This window comes from Jaculus jaculus, chromosome 1, assembly GCF_020740685.1.
Source record: "Jaculus jaculus isolate mJacJac1 chromosome 1, mJacJac1.mat.Y.cur, whole genome shotgun sequence".
Lineage (NCBI taxonomy): Eukaryota > Metazoa > Chordata > Mammalia > Rodentia > Dipodidae > Jaculus > Jaculus jaculus.
This window is the reverse complement of record NC_059102.1, coordinates 58,143,389-58,161,955: the sequence shown is the minus strand read 5'-3', so window position 1 is coordinate 58,161,955 and position 18,567 is coordinate 58,143,389. Positions and strand designations below refer to the sequence as shown.

The 18,567-nt window shown below is 43.3% G+C and overlaps 1 protein-coding gene across 3 annotated transcripts in view; it reads right to left on the bottom strand.

The window, feature by feature from the left end:
- Pip5k1b (phosphatidylinositol-4-phosphate 5-kinase type 1 beta) overlaps positions 1–18,567 on the bottom strand; it is a 320,487-nt gene that overhangs the window by 191,943 nt on the left and 109,977 nt on the right. The gene's annotated exons all lie outside the window — the stretch shown is intronic.

Here is an 18,567-nt window from a genome sequence, read left to right as displayed (position 1 = left end):
GATGTGCATTAGAGTTACTTAAACAAAACAGCTTCAAGGACTACTTCAGCAAACCTCCCTGGGTATAGTTATGTTTAGTACAGGACATGTGGTAGCTGATTCTCGTCAACTTCTTTGTCCATGCGTTGGGGACGGAGCACGTGGTGCCACACTCACTAGCAAGTGCTCTACCGCGAGGTTACATTCCAGCCCTTCCCCCCTTTCTATTGTTACATATGCACGTATCTGTGTATGTATGTATGCATATGACATGAGTATAAGAGTTCTCACATGCCACAGCACACCTGTGACGCTCAGAGGACAACGTTAGAGTGTTTATCCTCTCCTCCCGCCTTGTTTTCTTTGGTACGTGGCCTCTCTTGCTGCTGCTGTTGTGAGCTTCCAGATTCTCCGTATTACAGATGCATACAGCACTTTGTAAGCAGCAGTGGGTCTCTATGTGAGTGCTGAGGAGGACTGAACTCCAGCCACCAGGGTTGCAAACAAGTGTCTATAACCAGCCCCTTTTCATTTTATGTTGAGACAGGGTCTTGCTAAACTGCCTTGATCTTGTGATCATCCTGCCTTAGCTTCCTGAGCAGTTGGGATTACAGGCATGTGTTGACATTCCTACCTCATAATCAGCTTTTAAAATGCATGTAGGTACAATGTAAAAATGAGGCAGGTCCTACTCTAAACTCTTCCCAGAAACAATCAATTACAACTATTTATTAGACTGACTTTCAAAATCTCTCCAGTGCTTGTTTGCATGCATGTTCCACATAACACACAAACTCCATTTGCTCTTTGTGGTGGTTTGATTCAGGTGTCCCCCATAAATTAGGTGTTCTAAGTGCTAGTTTCCCAGCTGACGGGGATTTGGGAACTAACGCCTTCTGGAGGCAGTATATTGTTGGGGGCAGGCTTATGGGTGTTATAGCCAGTTTCCCCTTGCCAGTGTTTGGCACACTCTCCTGCTGCTGTGGTCCACCTGATGTTGGTGAGGAGGTGATGTCCACCCTCTGCTCATGCCATTGTTTTCCCCTGCCATCATGGAGCTCCCCCTCAAGCCTGTAAACCAAAATAAACATTTTTTTTTCTATAAACTGTTTTTAGGTGATTTCTGCCAGCTAGGTGAACCTGATTGCAACACTCTTACCAGTACAGTTATCTTTTCAGATATATACATCTAGCTCATTTAAAAGTAATTACATAGAAGTACACAAGATGGACGTACCATCATTTAACAAATCACTTCCTTATTTTTGAACATTTTAGATGATTTCCAAGATTGGCTACAACCAAACATTTTTTGTGTGTTTTAGTGCATTTGTTTCTGTTAGGAAGAATATTCGGCGTGGAATTGTAGGGCCACGTTAACTACTTGAATGACAATTGCTACATTTCTTTCTGTTAAACACTGGTGCAGCTATGTGTGGCGGCCCACATCTACAATACCAGCACTCAAGGAGGCTGAGCAGGATGTCCCCATGAGTTTGAGGCCAGTTTGAGCTATACAGTGAGTCCCACACCATGTGTGTCACAGAATGAGACCCTCTCTCAAAACAAACAAGCCAACACAAACAACTTTCAAATAACCAGTTCAACAGTGATGAGGAGGAGGTCCTGCTGACACAATTATCAGCCCTGAAGTTTGACATCCTGAAAACTGCCAGCCTGATGGGCAGATTATGGCAACTCACTTATTTCCATTCACATCCCCTCACTAGTGATTCCTAGTCTCTCTCACTTATTTCCATTCACATCCCCTCACTAGTGATTCCTAGTCTCCCTCGCTTGTTTCCATTCACATCCCCTTACTACTGATTCCTAGTCTCCCTCGCTTGTTTCCATTCACATCCCCTCACTACTGATTCCTAGTCTCCCTCACTTGTCTCTATTCACATCCCCTCACTACTGATTCCTAGTCTCCCTCGCTTGCATGGGTTGACTGATGATTTACATTTTCAGTCATGCCCTTTGCCTGTTGGAATCCTTGGGTTTTTATCATATCATTTTTTTTTCTCCCCAAGGTAGGGTCTCACTCTAGCTCAGGCTGACCTGGAATTTACTATAGAGACTCAGGGTGGCCTCAAACTCACGGTGATCCTCCTGCCTCTGCCTCCCCAGTGCTGGGATTAAAGGTGAATGCCACCATGCCTGGCTTATCATTTCATTTTTATGATCAATTTATAAGATTTATGCTCTACTGAGCATTAATTTTGGCATAGAAGTTGCAAGATACCACTTTTTGGGCTTTGTTTTATATTTTTTTGTGGAACATTTTCATATAGTCAAACCTACTGAGTTTTCCTTCATGAGTTATGAATTTACTATACTTCAGTATAGTGTTGCCTTTTTGGATTAGGGAAGGCAGCGCCCCCTAACCTTATGTGATTCCTGTATTCTCAATATTATTTTCTAATACCTTTATATTTCCATGTTTGCACATATATGTGTGTGGTATGTATTTGCATATTTATGGGTACACATGTGGATTGTGAGGGCATGTGCACATGTCTGCATGTACTTGTGGAGGCAAGAGGTCAAAGTCAGGTGTCTTCCTCAATTGCATGTAGTCTCAGGATGGCCTCAAACTCACAGTAATCCTCCTACCTTTGCCTCCTGAGTGCTAAAAACTCCAGACACATTGGCCACTACGTGCATCTGGCTTTACATGGGTTCTAGGGAATCAGTCCTGGGTCCTTAGGCTTTGCAGGCAAACATCTTAACTGCTAAGCAATCTCTCCAGCCATAAATTGGATTTTTACACAAACATTTACTTTGGAAGGATTTTTATCTCTAGAATTTTTAGGACTTATCATTTAAAAAGATGTTATAGCTTTTTTGTTGTTTATTTGAGTGTGACAGACAGAGAAAAAGGCAGATAGATAGAGAATGGGTATGCTAGGGCCTCCAGCCACTGCAAACGAACTCCAGACACATGCGCCACCTTGTACATCTGGCTTATGTGGGTCCTGGGGAATTGAGCCATGAACCAGGGTCCTTAGGCTTCTTATTTATTTGACAGAGAGAACTATTTTCAAATTTTATCAAATATTCTTCCAAAAGCATTATTTATATACACACATATATTAAATTTTTTTTCTGATTCATGTTGTTTTCACGTACTATACTCCCTCTCCTACTCACTTATAAAATAACAAGAAGGACATTTAATCAATACTATGCTGCAGTTTTGCAATTTGTAAATGCAATCAAAAGGCTACCCAAGGTATTAATTTACATAATTATTTCCTGGAAATTACATTCTACATTAGCACATTTCAACCTAGAGGGTACTCCTTAATTTATAAGGTGGTCATAAGCTGTTTAAAATTCCAGTTACTGGGAGTTTTAAATACTATACTACACCTGGGGTCCATACTGAAGTTACTCGGGAACAACCTGCCAGCCTCCAGTTCCCAGCTAGGACCATGCACCTCAGTCTTTAATTTACACAGATGAGTCTGACTGTCAGGGAAATCGAAATGTAGAGGAAACTGGTGAATGAATCACCTAACAAAGCAGACCGACATGTAGCTATGAGAGGTAAAGCACACTAGTGATCATTTCTTACTGGTCTTTCCTGAAAAGCAAACAGTTTATTAAATATCAATGAAGTAAGGCTTCCAGGACCGATGGGAAGAAGACGGAGCAGGTGCTTAAAGTTTGGATTTAATGTCTATCTCTGTTGCTGACCCTCTGTGACCTTGGGCCCTTGTCCATTTCTCTGCTACCATGAGTTGTTCTGACCTTAGCAGACAGCTCTGGTTTGGGGCCATTGTCATGTTTCTTACACAGAGTTTCACCCATATTATGTTTGCAATAAGGAGGACATTCATCTACCTGTGTGATCCTGCCCTGTGGATACCAAGTTCTAGAGTACTCAAAGTCCAGTATGCATGTATCCCTCAGGCTGCATGGATATGAACATATTCTAGATTTCTCAAAATGAAAAGTAATTAAAATACAGGTGGGCCTTGGTCATCCCTGCATGTTACTGCTAATTGTTTTTAACTTAATTATGCTCTTTTGATTTTGTGTTTATTGTGACAGCAAATAACCTCAATCTTTTATTTATCAAGAAGCATTTAATGAGTACATGTCAGGCAGTGAACTTGGCTCTTAGACCATAGTGACAAAGATGGGTCCTGGTCATTAGGTCACATCAACTGGACAGGACAACACATGGACATCCACAGCACACTGTGACATGCACTTTATGTTGGACTTTTGGAGAGGAAACTGAGAAAATCAGCCCAGCCTGTGGGGATCATGGGAAACTTCCTCATGTGTGAGGAACATAGAAATTGAATGTAAGAGGTTTGCTCAAGACACAAATTAATGATACAATATTTGAAAACCATGTCAGGGAGCTGGGCATGGTAGTGCATTTCTTTAAGCCCAGCACTCAGGAGGCAGAGGTAGGGGATCTCCGTGAGTTTGAGGTTTATGAGACTACATAGTGAATTCCAGGTCACCCTGGGCTAGAGCCTTAAAAACAGAAGTCAGGGACCATGTTGAGTTGCTTAAAGACCCAGCAGCATGAGAAGCATACTGAAATTTTCAATATATTACAATAGTAGACAGTTTCATATTGCTGGGATGAACTTCCAGACCAGGCAGAGTTATGGAGGAAGGATTTTATTGAAGCTTGCAGGTAGAGGGGAAATTCTGTAATGGTGGAAGAAGCTGGCCCGCTTTCATAGGTCCAGGCAGAGAGAAACCACCAGCAGCAGCATCACAAGCAAGCATGCTCCAGGAACTCCATGAGGGCAGAACTCCAGCACTCTGCATGTCTTTTGTCTAGGAACAGATCTGTCCCCCAACACACCTGGGGCTGGACCCTGGGATCTGCTTATAGTGACACTTCCTCCAGCCAGGCAGCTAGAGATCTAAAGCTTTACTAAAACTGAATCTATTGGGGGATATTCCATTCAAACCACCACAAATATATTGTACTTTATGAATGTGTCTAGCCTGTTGGAGAGATGGCTCTGTGGCTAAAGGGCTTTGGGATGGCACTATGTGCCTGTAATCCCATTGCTGGGGAGGTAGAGAAAGGAGGACTCTTGGGGCTCACTGTCTAGTTAGTGTAACCAAATGGTGAGTTGTAGGTTCAACACAAGATCCAGTATCAAAAACTAAGGTGGAGAGTGATTGAGGAAGACACTCAACATCTTATCTCTGGATTCCTCATGCACATGTGCTCACAAACACAAAAGTTTTATGAATAAAAAGTGTTTCTTTAAAAAGAAAGAATGGGTCTAGAGAAATGTCACATGTCTGTGATGAGGGATATGTTGATTACCCTGATTTGACCATTGTATCAAATAAAAAGTACTGAAAAACACCATTATACCCCACAAACACTGAACATTATTAATTATAAACGAAATAAAATAGCACTCAAAAGTAGCCAAGACTTAGAGTGTTACTTAAGAGGTCTACAAGCAGAATTCTTCATTGTTCCTCCCTCGTCTGATCGTAAGTGGCTGTTCTGCCAGGCATGATAGCACACGCCTGTAGTAACAGCACCCCGGAGGATGAGTTTCAAGCCCCCCTGGACTACAAGGTGAGATCTTATCTTTAAAAAATCCTATTAAAATGTTTGCCTGAACAAAACCAAATATCTGAGAATGTTTATGGATTCACGAGCACCTACAAGGCCATTCTTAAATATAGACAGTCTTGTTGGAAAGGAATCAAGTACTACCATAATTCTCCCAGTGAAGAGGCATGGTATCCCACAAGGAGGGGGAGAGGTTGGCACCAAACAACAACAAATAAGCAGAAAAAAAAAAATCCAGCAGCTTAAAAATACAATGGGTCATCCTCTAAGGCTTATATATATGCAAAAAACAAAAACAAAAAAGCCCTGGCCTTTTTCCAAAGTAAGAAAAAAAAAAGCTACTCTGTTATATTAAGAAATTACATCAGACTTAAAAGATATTTGCATAAACTTTTAAAGAAATGCAAAAATTTGCATATTATATATTTGAACAAAGGAAACCATTTATATATACATATGATCAGACATATGAGATGTTATATGTTTGTATGTTCAGAATTTGTAAAAAATAGAACCATAGAGTCTCATATTCAATGTAAACTCTCCTTATAAAATAAGATATTTAAGTGAAGTTTCAGCCTATGTTTCTAATATATATATATAAAACCAAGCTATTACCAAAGCCCATCCCACATGTTGGCACCTGTTCACTTTGAATACGAATGGAGATCAATCAAAACAAATTAGAGGCTCTTATATTCTCTTATAAAATACATTCATCAACCCTCAGAATGACTCTCACAAAGTGAATAAACAGGAATGCTATAAATGGTGATGACAAAAGGCTTAACATGAAATCAACCACTCGTAATTTATTTTTACAACAAAGATTATGCTAACAGAACTCAGGAGCCTTTCCTACCAAGGCTCCACTGCAAGCATTGGAGGTATGATGCTTTCTGAAGGCTGTAACCCAGAGCCTTTCATGAAAACACCATCATTGCCCCATCTTCTTGGGCCTTGAGTTTTCACCCCAAATGTGTCTGTGTACATCTGGCAGTAGTGTTGGAGGGCAGAGGGAAAATGTCAGCTGGGCAAATACACAGATAGCCATGGTATTTGGCAGGTGGGGGAAGAATCCATGAAGATTTAGCTAACATAAAAAAATTCTCATCCCAAGCATATCTGGGATTCTGGGATAACCACAAAGAATCTCAGTGGTTGGACTCCTTGCCTCTATATAGTCTCATGTTTTTGTTCCCCAGCTTTTTGTTGTTATTGTTGTTGTTTGTTTGGTTGGTTTTGTAAGGTAGGGTTTCACTCTAATCCAGGCTGGCCTGGAATTCACTATGTAGTTTCAGAGTGGTCTCAAACTCACAGTGATCCTCCTACCTCTGCCTCCAGTGCTGGGATTAAAGGCATGCGCCACCATGCATGGTTGTTCCCCAGTTTTTACTAGACAGTTAATATGTAGGATTCACAATATTACATCTTCATGGTATGACTTAACTTTTCATTTTTTAAGAAATTATTTTATTTATTTATTTATTTATTTATTTAGAGACCAGAGACTATGGATGGGCATGCCAGGGCCTCTAGCTACTGCAAATGAACTCCAGACCCATGCACCACCATGTGCACCTGGCTTTCAGGGGTCCTGAAGAATTGAACCTGAGACCTTAGGCTTCAAAGGCAAGTGCCTTAAGTGCTAAGCCATCTCTCTCTAGCCCATAACTTATCATTTTTAATTCTCCCTATTTTGCTTTCTATCTCCAAGTTACTTGCTGTTTCCCACCAATTTTTTTCTAGAAGTTTATGCCTCAATTATTATAATATTTTTTAAAACACAAGCAAAAATGTACAATTATGACAAGAAGATAAATGCTTGTTTTGAAAAATAAGTTATGAAATCTGGAACTTGCATTGCTCTTGTTGCAGTCTACATAGTATTCACGTGACTCTCACTGCAGCCTACCCAGCAGTCACGTGACTCTCACTGCAGCCTACACAGTAGTCACGTGACTCTCAGTGCAGCCTACACTGTACTCATGGGACTGGCTCCTCTTCTGCTGAGAGAGCCCAAGCAGCAAAGATCTCTCTCTTGCAAAGGCTGAGATACAAAAGACAGCTAGTCGATGGCCCCAAAGACTTCTGACAAGCCAAGCTCCAGAGCCCCCATCTTTTGAGAAGTCAGAAAGAACAAAGTAGGGAGTTAAAAAGATCTTAAAAGACATCATTCATTAGAGGAGATGGAAGATGCTGCTAAGAGCAAGAAAAAAGTAAGCAGGAGAAAACTGTTCCTCAAAGCAATTTTAAATGCTTTGCTAAGGGTTTAGGCTACTATTAAGCTTAGTCAGCAATGAGCAACAAAAGTGATTTTGAACTAAGCACCTATCTATCTATGTACACTGACCTGTAACCCCCACTTCCAGCTTGGGCCTACCATCCACAATGAGCTTTTGATCAGAGAAACCTACAAGGTTTCCCAAAACAATGACAGACTTCTGTCAGAGTACTTGATGACCCACCAAAGGCCAGTGATAAGACCCTATTGCTGAAGACTCCATACACAGCTGACGCGTAAAATGGAATGACATGGCTGGAAGCCAGGAGAGAGTCAGTCCCCAGACAGTCAGCGTGTCTAGTGCCAGAAGGCGCTACATAGGCGACTGGGGGAAATGACCAAGATCTGTCCAAGCAACACATTGTTTAACCTAATTAGCAACAAATAACCGGATGTGATGCCCACACAAGTGCAATAGTGGTACACAGCCATGGTGAGGAATCAATTGCTCTTGATTTGGCTAACTGATCCACTCAGTGGTACTAGACCCTTAGCTGGAGCTGGGAAACAAGTCAGAACCATACCCAAACACAAGCCCACTCTACAATATCAAGCTACCATCAATCACGGGGTATAAGAGGGCCTACACCTATCAAACTGTCTATCAAAAAAGTAAGTGTTATCTCAATTTTCCGGGTGCTAACTTACTCTCCGTTGGAGAATCTGCTTCTCTTTTCCAGATAGATGCAGATCCTAAGAAGAGAGCTGCCCCAACATACCTCAAAAGGGGCCCAACTGAAACTAAGGACAACTGGTGAAATAAGCAAGGGTGATGTTTTCCTGTGAACTGGATACCAGCACAAAGGGGAAGGAGATCAATGCAGAGAAAAATGAACTCCTACCAAATCAGAGAGCCAAAGCCTCAGAGGTCCCCAACACCTCAGCACTGAAGCAGACCAAAAATGAACCCAACATGGCTCAGGGAAATCTTGTGGAAGAGGGGGCGGAAAGAATGTCAGAGTTACATGTTGGGTCATGATTTGCAGAGACATTTATCATACTAATAACTGGGGGCTATCTCCACAATGCACGACCCATTTTCATTAACAAGGAGGGTCTAATGGGAGGGGGTAGATCACAGATGAGCCTAAATAATGGTACCAAACTGCCTGTATTCACTGAAATGAAAACTAATAAATTAAATTTAAAAAAAAAGTTAAAAAAATTAAAATTCAAAACCTAAATAAAGACCTACAGATGATAAATCAGCTATTCATCAATGAGTATTAAGTTTCCCAAGTGTTTGGCATGTGCTGACTGGCAGGGCTGACTTCTGTTAATGAATAAATGAAATGGAGATTCAAGACTAAAAAGAAGTGGGCTTGGGGCTGGAGAGATGGCTTAGCAGTTAAGTACTTGTCTGTGAAGCCTAAGGACCCCGATTCGAGGCTTGATTCCCCAGGACCCACGTTAGCCAGATGCACAAGGGGGTGCATGCATCTGGAGTTTGTTTGCAGTGGCTGGAGGCCCTGGCGGGCCCATTCTCTCTTTTTCTCTCTCTCTCTGCTTCTCTCTCTCTGTCTATCTGTCGCTCTCTAATAAATATATAAAAATAAACAACATTTTAAAAAAGAAGGGGGCTTGGGGACAAGGAAATTGACAGAGGTTTAGAGGGGGCAATCTTGAGAGTGAGAGATACATCAGGTAGGAGGGGCTGTCACAGTGAAGAAGGTACTGACCATGTTGTGATTGGAAAGAAGCAAAGATTACCCTGTAGGAGTAAATCAAGCAGAGGGAATGACCAGTTGTAGGTTAACTGGCCTTGGGAGGCAGCCTAAGATGTCATACATTAAAGAACACTTGCTGAAAACTGAAGATGAAGCCAGTGTGATTTTAAAGAAGTATCTTGCTTGGGATGGAGAGATGACTTGGTGGTTAAGCTGCTTGCCTGTGAAGCCTAATGACCTAGGCTTGATTCCCTGGCACCCACATATAGCCAGATACACAAAGTGATACATACATATGGAGTTCATTTGCAGTGGCTAGAGGCCCTGGTATACCCATCCTCTCCGTTGCTCTTCTCTTTCTTTCTGTCCCTTGGCAAATAAATAAGTAAAAAGATTTAAAAATATTGCTTAATGAAAGGAAAGATACAAAGGAAGACCAGATTCAGAAAGCACATCTAGAAGTTTCTGCAAAAGTGGTGGGGGTGAAAGCTGATGATGGAAATGAAGAGCCTTCATGTGGGGTGGTCGGCGGAAGCACCTTATCTCTGGGCACTGACTGGGTCTGAGGTGAAGTAAAAAGTGAAGGGCTTCAAGCTTCCCTAACTATGGGAGGCTACAGAATTTTGAGAAAGCTTTCTCCTTACCCAGTGGTAACTTCTGCCACCCTGAAATCCTGGCTGAGAATGACTGAGGGTGTCAAGTGGTGTGGGCCCTGGCTTCATAAGCTCACGCAGAAACCGACCAGCCATGAGCATAGGAGAGTGGAAGTAAGAACTGTGCAATTTCATCAGACTGTACAAAGACACGCATACAGAAGGCCCTAGGGTGGCAGGTGACAGACAGATAGAAATACTATTTCAGCCAGATCACTTTCCATCTGTGTGATAGCAAGCCATCCTCCCTAGCTTGCCACTGGGTTATAGAAGGGCCTTTCTTCATAATGCACCTGCCATTCTTGGGAGCTCTATGCCAGAGTCTTTCTTACAGCAAAGCTCTCGATTAAGATAGAAGCACACCCTCTCCTCCACAAGTTGCCATCAACCCAGCTGAGGCATCACCCCAACTTCCACCTGTCACTCCTCTTACCCCTCCCCCACCAGGGATAGGTGATGGCAGTCTGGAGGTCAGAAACAGGCTCTGGAACTATGGTGCCAAGTTCACTACTGGCATTACTGCCCACCAGATGGATGGCCTTCTCTATGGGTCTCAGCTCTTTCCACTGATGCAGGGAACAGAACAGTTCTTGCAGGGTGGTCGTGAGGGCCCCACAAGCACAGCGGTCATGCCATGCACTGAACATCATGATTCATTTTAGCCCCTCTCACCAGAAAGACCGCCGAGGGAGACGGTGATCCTGCCATTGCTCTGCTTCCAAACTCTTTCTGCTACATACGAGGCGAGGTTCTGTACAACGCGGGCGGAGCTTGCGCGCTGCCCTGCCACTCCCTGAGCCTCGCTCCCACTCCAGGTGGAGAGCCTTTGTGCACGTGGCTCCCAGGCCTCACAGACTTCCTGTCAAGGCTCATGAGAGCTCACATTCCCTAACAGGGCAGTTCTCCTGCCTGTGCCTCCAGTGTTTGCTCTCTTTGAACCAGCCCCTCCATGGCCTGGTGTGTCAATCTCCAGCGCCTCTCTCCTTTGAGGACTTCCTGGAGGAGCCAAGGGCTCCTGCCCTGGGTCAACATACTCCCTCTTAGCCAATGTGATGCTTGAGTGACCCCAGACGGCAGGTGCTCTCACTTCTGTTAATGATATGATTCCAGCAATGACACACAGGAGCACTCTTTTATGCCAGCACTGTCATGAGTATGACACAAATTAACTCACTAAATTCCCTCCACAGCACAAAGCAACAGGCTGGGTGCCTGGCTTCAGAGGACACAGGACAACAGAGAAATTCAACACCTTGCCAAAAGTTCCATCATTAGAGGCAGGACTGGGGATACAGTGTCCAGTTTCACAGTGGTGGTCCTGACCACTCTGCCAGCCCAGTTACCAAAGACTCCACAGGCCCATCTCTGAGTCCTGCTCCTGCTTCGAAGAGAGGTGGCCGTCCCTTTGTTTCCTGTCTTGCCCACCTATGAACACGTGGGTCCCACACGAATCCAGCTCAAGGTCTCTCCTCCCCAATGCATAGCTAGGTCAGTTCTGTGTGCCCCTGTTAGGGTTTAAATAATACAGCGTCTCCCACAAGAAGTTCATACATTGAACATCATGGGAACCAGCTGGTGGATTCAAGCATCGACAGGTGTCTGGACTCTGAGGGGCCTGGTCTAATCAATGGAGTAATCCCTTGATGGATTTAAAATGTCATGGCATTATTGGGACGTGGGCATGGCTGGAGGAAGCAGGACACTGAAGGCATGTCTTTGCAGGGAGCTTGTCCCTTTCCCTCCCCTCTGCTTCCTGCCTACGACGTGGTCAGTTGCTTTGCTCCTCCATATACTCCTCAAGCCCACAGCAATGGAACACACTGACCATGGTCGGAAATCTCTGGCACTGCAGACCAAAGAAAACCTTTTCTCCTTTTATACTTTTTTTTTTGGAGGCAAGCCCAACAGACTGGCCTTTTTTTTTTTTCATGAGAAGGGGGGGCATCCATCCACTGTAATCAAACTCCAGATGCATGCGCCCTTCGTGCGCATGTGCCACCTTGTGTGCGTGCATCACTGGCATCTGGCTCACATGGCACCAGGAGAATTGGACATGAGTCCTTAGGACTCGCAGGCAAGTGTCTTGACTGTTAGGCCGTCTCTCCAGCCCCCTTTTTACTTCCTTATGGCAGGTTATTTTGTCCCAGAGACACACAACTGACTGAGTCCTCTTTCCAGCACTCATTCTTTTCCCACAGTCTTCCACGTCTTCCCCTGACCTGCGCTTCGCCTGGAGCGCATGAGTGCCCTACTTCCTGGGATCCTTTTCGCTTTGCCCTGACCCTCCTTCATAGTGGAGGTCCATCCCACTGCCCTTACACTAAGTGTCTATCCTTTGTCCTGCCTTATCTTCCCCCGGTCACTGGCAGAGCAAGGAATGCAATCTGCCTCTCCTCCGTGGACCCCTTGCTGCTGTGCCCATGTCGCCTTTTCACTCACCACCTTCCCTGGCCCCTCTACAGTGTGGGCACTAAGAGGCCCCTGTGGGTTCTCAAATCTTGGTTGACCTGATGAATGGCCCACTCACCTCCACGGAGGGTTCCACTACCCTTGGCCACCTGGCATGGCCAACAGCTGTCATTGTCTACCCCAAGTCTCTTTGTTTTCAATTTTATTTTCTATATAACATAACAGGTTATACTCTTTTACTCCCTTACCCTGACTCCCATTACCTTGGAGGCCCTCCTCAGTGGCCAAATCTCTTTCTAATGTTATTCACAGAACCTATTTATTGAATTGTTTGTTTATTATTAATTTATTTTGGAGTGAGTAAGAAATATGCTACTCATGTAAATAATAAACTGGTATTCTAAGGCCTTCTGGAACTGAAGTTTAGGTCCCTTGAGACTTGTTTAAAAGGCAACCTCAGGGCTGGGCATGGTGGCACACGCACCTTTAATCCCAGCACTTGGGAGGCAGAGGTAGGAGGATCATGTGAGTTCGAGGTCACCTTGAGACTACATAGTTAATTCCAGGTCAGCCTGGACCAGAATGAGACCCTACCTCGGAAAAAAAAAAAAAAAAAAGGCAACCTCTGAGCTGAAGACATGACTCAGTATCTAAAGCAGTTGATGTTCCGTTTGCGAAGCCTGGCAGTCTGGGCTCAATTCACCAGTACCCACATGAAAGCAGATGCACAAAGTGGCACATGCATCTGCAGTTCATTTCCAGTGGCAAGAGGCCCCGGCACACCCATACTGTCTGCCCTTTCAGTAGATAAAATGATGTTTTTTAAAAAAGAGGTAAGCCCAGATGGTGTGGGCACTTCTGCCCCTTGCCATGTGTTCTATGCTCTTTCTTCCAGGGAGGGGGGAGTTAAGAGAGGACTTGAGCCTGGCTTCTCCTTGATTTCTCAGAATACTTCCCCCCGTATCTTTGGCAGGCTTTTCTCCCCAGCAGTTTCTCAAATATTCATGTTCCTCAAGTCTCTTGTATTCTTTGTGCATGTGTGCATGGGTGTGCGCATGCATGTTTATAAGTGTGTAGGTACTCCTGTATAGGTGTGTGAATGAGCCCAGGACAGAGAGAGGAGGAAGAAGAGAAGGAGGCAGAGGGGGGATGGGCACACCAAGGCCTCTAGTCACTGCAAACGAACTCCAGATGCACATGCCACCTTGTGCATGTGGCTTATGTGGGTACTGGGGAATTGAACCTTGGTCCCTAGGCTTCACAGGCAAGCACCTTAAGCTACTAAGCCATCTCTTCAGCCCTCAAGTATCTTCTCTAATCACTCTCCTTTACTAATTGAGGTGGGGTCATTGGCTTGAACCAAGAACTCACTGATTCCACTGGTCTAGCTATCCAGCTTGCTCCAGGAATCATCTGTCTCCATCTCCCTGGTACTTGAATTACAGATGGCTCACCATGTCCACCTGGCATTTCCATGGGTGCTGGGGATCCAAGCACCAGTCCTGATGCTCACACTGCAAGCACTTTATTCCCAGAGCCATCCCCAGAGCCCATGTCTTCTGTATTCCTGCTTTCACGTCCTCTGAACCAGCTCCTCCACTACCTAGGGGCTCAGCTGCAGTCTACTTGAGATGCTTCTCATGTAACTCTTAAACCCATATCTTTTTCTGCAGCTCAAGATTTATGCTCCCAGTTGCTTTCCAGGATTCTTATGTGTCTTATGGTCACAGTAAAATTAATATTTTCTAATTGCAGCTGATTATATTCTACGCTGTTCAGAGACTGCTACCATCAGCCACCCACTTTCCCAAGCCAGAAACCATTCAACCTCTTCCTTACTATGCTAAATAACTAATCCATTTTTTTTCCAATCAATCTCTTTAATGTTCTTTAACTCAAAATCTTTCTCTACATTTTCCTGCTATTGTCTTAATTGAGACTTCATCATTTCTTGCATAGCTTATTGCCTTAGACTACTAATTAGCCTACCTCACTGGGCCAGATACTGCTAAAGGGAGCTTTCTACAATGCCAGCCTGTGTGTGCCTTTCCCTTCTGAAGTCTGAAATGGATTCCCCCTGCTGCAGGGAAGATCTCGAAAATTTCAGTACAGTCGCTGACCTCTCATAACCCTGCCTTTTAAATTTCATCTTCTCTCTCTCCCTCTCTTTTTTATAATACAAGTATAATTTATTGGAACTGACTCTTATCATTGACTAAAATTAGTTCTTTATAAAATCTGATTAGGCTGCTTTTTTCTGTCATTTAGTTTTCATTGCAGTAGCTTCATGAACTCTAGTGTGGGTAAAAATATATAAAGTTATATATTAAAGTTAATTATTTAATTTTAAATCATCATCTTTCTTTTTAAAAGATAATTTTTGGGGGGAGAGGTTCAAGGTAAGGCCTTGCTGTGGCCCAAGTTGACCTGTTATTCAGTAAGTAGTTTCAGGCTGGCCTTGAACTCATAGGGATTCTCCTTCCTTCTTCCTTCCAGCCTTTAAAATTCATCTTCTCTTGTGCACCAGCCTTAGCACAGTTGTAGCCAAGTGGGATGACTTGCAGTTCCCAGAATGCATCAGGCTTTCTGCCTCTTGCCTTTGTACAGGCTCCAATGACAGACATAAAGGCATCCTCCCCCACCCCAAACTCCAATTGCTCTTTGAAGGCAAGATTCCACTCAGGCCCTACTTCCTCCTAAGAATCCATCCCTACCCCTCCAAGCCAAGTCCTCGGCTCTGTTCTCCTGGCATGCTCTAGTCCCACCTCTACTGTGATCTTATCAACAATGCTATAATAAATAATGTAAGTTCTTTCTTTTCTGTACTATCAGCCCTTTACAGGCAGTAACCTTGATTTTTATTTGTTTAATTTCTCACATTGGCAGGTACATGAAAATCCACAAAAGTTGAACATTTCAGAACAGATCTATGATCAAGTCCATTGTTTTTAAATAAGCTACCTGTGTACAAAAGAGTGCCTGATTTTTGTTCTTATTCATTAAGAGTAAATGATTGATAATTGTTCTTTCCTTCTTTTTGTTTCCTGGTTTTTCAAGGTAGGGTCTCACTCTAGCCCAGGCTGACCTGGAATTCACTATGGAGTCTCAGGGTGGCCTCAAACTTATGGCAATCTCCTACCTCTGCCTCCTGGGTGCTGGGATTAAAGGCGTGTGCCACCACGCCTGATTTTCCTTCTTTTTATTGCGGTTGAATATTTGCTTTGCAGCACGATAGAATAAGATGAAAACCAGGATATTGATTAAATTAGTTCCCCAAATTCTTTCACAGGAGAATGCTGTTTCTTTTCTCTTTCCCTCTTCCATTCTCTTTCATTTCAGATTCATTCACACACAGTTCAATGTCTTCACATAAATTCCTTTGAAATAGTAAAAACCATGGCTATAAATGCAATTGTATTTATTTACTTTAGTGATCCTGGCTGGAAGCAGAAATCGTCACGGGGATGAGGCAGCCAGCAGCCAGAGGTACGCAGAAAGGCTCATCTGCCAAGGCGGCTTTTAACATTTTCTGTGATGCTCACAAGCTGACTTCACTTTCCATCCTATTTCCAGGTTTGCACAAAATCCTGAAATGGTCTTTTAACAGTCTAAGGCAAACCTAACTCATTCATCCCATCAGAATCCAACAAATTACAACAAACACTTGCCACAAAATGAAGTAAGATCGTCTATAGCAGCCACCCAATAGTGAAGACTTTTGCCCTGAAATTGGGTAGGCTTTTTTTTTTTTTTCTTTTCACCCTGTAAAGGTGTATCTATGGTACTGCCATTTCAAAGCAACCTGATCCCTAATTTAAACATTGTTTCTGGATTTTCACTTATCTCTTCCACAAGACTCAGACCAGCCTGGCCAAATCCATTTTTTTTTTCATGTGCAGATTAAGTTCAAAGAAATAACTTTATAATCTTACTACTAAACTATGCCAACTCCTACAGTTTGAAAGTAGGGGAAAAACAGCCCAATATTCAGTGTTTAAATTTTGTTTCAGGGCTGGAGAGATGTCATACTGGGTAAGCACTTGCCTGCGAAGCCTATGGACCCCGGTTCGAGGCTCAATTCCCCAGGTCCCACGTTAGCCAGATGCACAAGGGGGCGCACGCGTCTGGAGTTCGTTTGCAGTGGCTGGAAGCCCTGGCACGCCCATTCTCTCTCTCACTCTCTATCTGCCTCTTTCTCTCTCTGTCAGTCTCAAATAATCAAAGAAATAAATAAAAATCTTTAAATTTTGTTTCACATCTCCCTCATATGGGTGGCTGCCCCAGTGCTAAACACTGCACCAATGTCCCAGGATCACCACACCCTCATAGCATCAAGGAGCAGGGTAATCTAGTACTGTTGGGCTGGTTAGCAACCCACCAGGAAAAAATGTGTGCCCTTTCCAGAGCGCTAATTCTGCTAAGCCCACTGGAATTCTAAGCCCTCTCCTGCCCAGGCTTGTTGGTCTCTCACGAGATACTCTACCCTGGAAATTTTCATCAGAATATCCAGGACCCTGTCCTGCCTTAAGCAAAGCACCGCATCACCCCATACAGTGTTGCTCCGTCAGTAGGCAGGCATAGGACCTGGAAACAGGGCACTGTCCCTCCACACCAAGTGGGACAGCCTTCCATGTGACAGTAGCAGGAGGTGCTGACTGAGATAGGCTCAGGAGCACAGAGACAAGGCATGCAAACCTGTGACTTAGAGCAAGATTTTTTTTTTTTACCCAGAACTTTCTCTGTCCCTCTCTTTTTAGTGTTTTATATACTTATTTGTAAGGAAAGAGAAACAGACAGAGAGAGAGAGAGTGCACGCAAGTGAACTTATGTGTGTGTAGGGGGGAAGGTAATGGATGTACCAGGGACTCTTGCCACTGCAGACTCCAGATGTATGTGGTACTTTGCACATCTGGCTTTTTGTGAGTACTGGAAATTCGAAACCAGGTTGGCAGACTTTGTAAGCAAGTACCTTAAGCCACTAAACCATCTCCCCATGTCTTCTTATGAAGGGAAAGATATAGGTCCGCACCCCATATGCCGTGTGGGAGCTCCTCACTCTTTGACCAAAACTAGCCACTTTCTACTGTCAATTGTCAACCTCAACAGCATCCTAGCTCTCATCTTGCCACAGGAAGTGATGGGAGAAAGCAAGCCTTTGCATTTCTTTGAGGAAATGTTTGTTTAAATCCTCTGACCATTTCAAAATCTAGTCATTTATCATTTCTTTTGTATTGAGTTGGAGGATTTCCTTATATACTTTGGATATTAATCCCATATCAGATATATGATTTGATGAATTTAATTGCTTAGAAATTATGGCTACACATTCACAAAGAAATCAAGTGAAAAATATATAAAAAATATGCAGCTCGGATTATCTGCTCAATTTCTCAGATGTTCTCAATACTCCAAGAAGTGGAAAAAAAAATCACTGTGCACTTGTCACCTGTGTATTGAAAAGGCCATGGACTGCACATGCTGAGATTTCAAACAAAGAAGACATACACAGGAAAGGACACTGAGGTTTAAACCAAATAGATAAGCTGTAAGAGAGCCACGGTGGTCTTTTTTAAAAATTTAACTTAATGTTACTTTTTATCTTTTCACAATTTTTATCAACATTTTCCATGATTATAAAAAATATTCCATGGTAATACCCTCCCCCCAACCTTCCCCTTTGAAATTCCATTTTCCATCATATTACCTCCCCATCTCAAACATTCTACTTACATATATACAATACCAACCTATTAAGTACCCTCCTCCCTTCCTTTCTCTTCCCTTTATATCTCCTTTTTGATTTACTGGCCTCTGCTACTAAGTATTTTCATTCTCACACAGAAGCCCAATCATCTGTAGCTAGGATTTACCTATGAGGGAGAACATGTAGTGCTTGGCTTTCTGGGCCTGGGTTACCTCACTTAGTATAATCCTTTCCAGATCCATCCATTTTTCTGCAAATTTCATAACTTCATTTTTCTTTACTGCTGAGTAGAACTC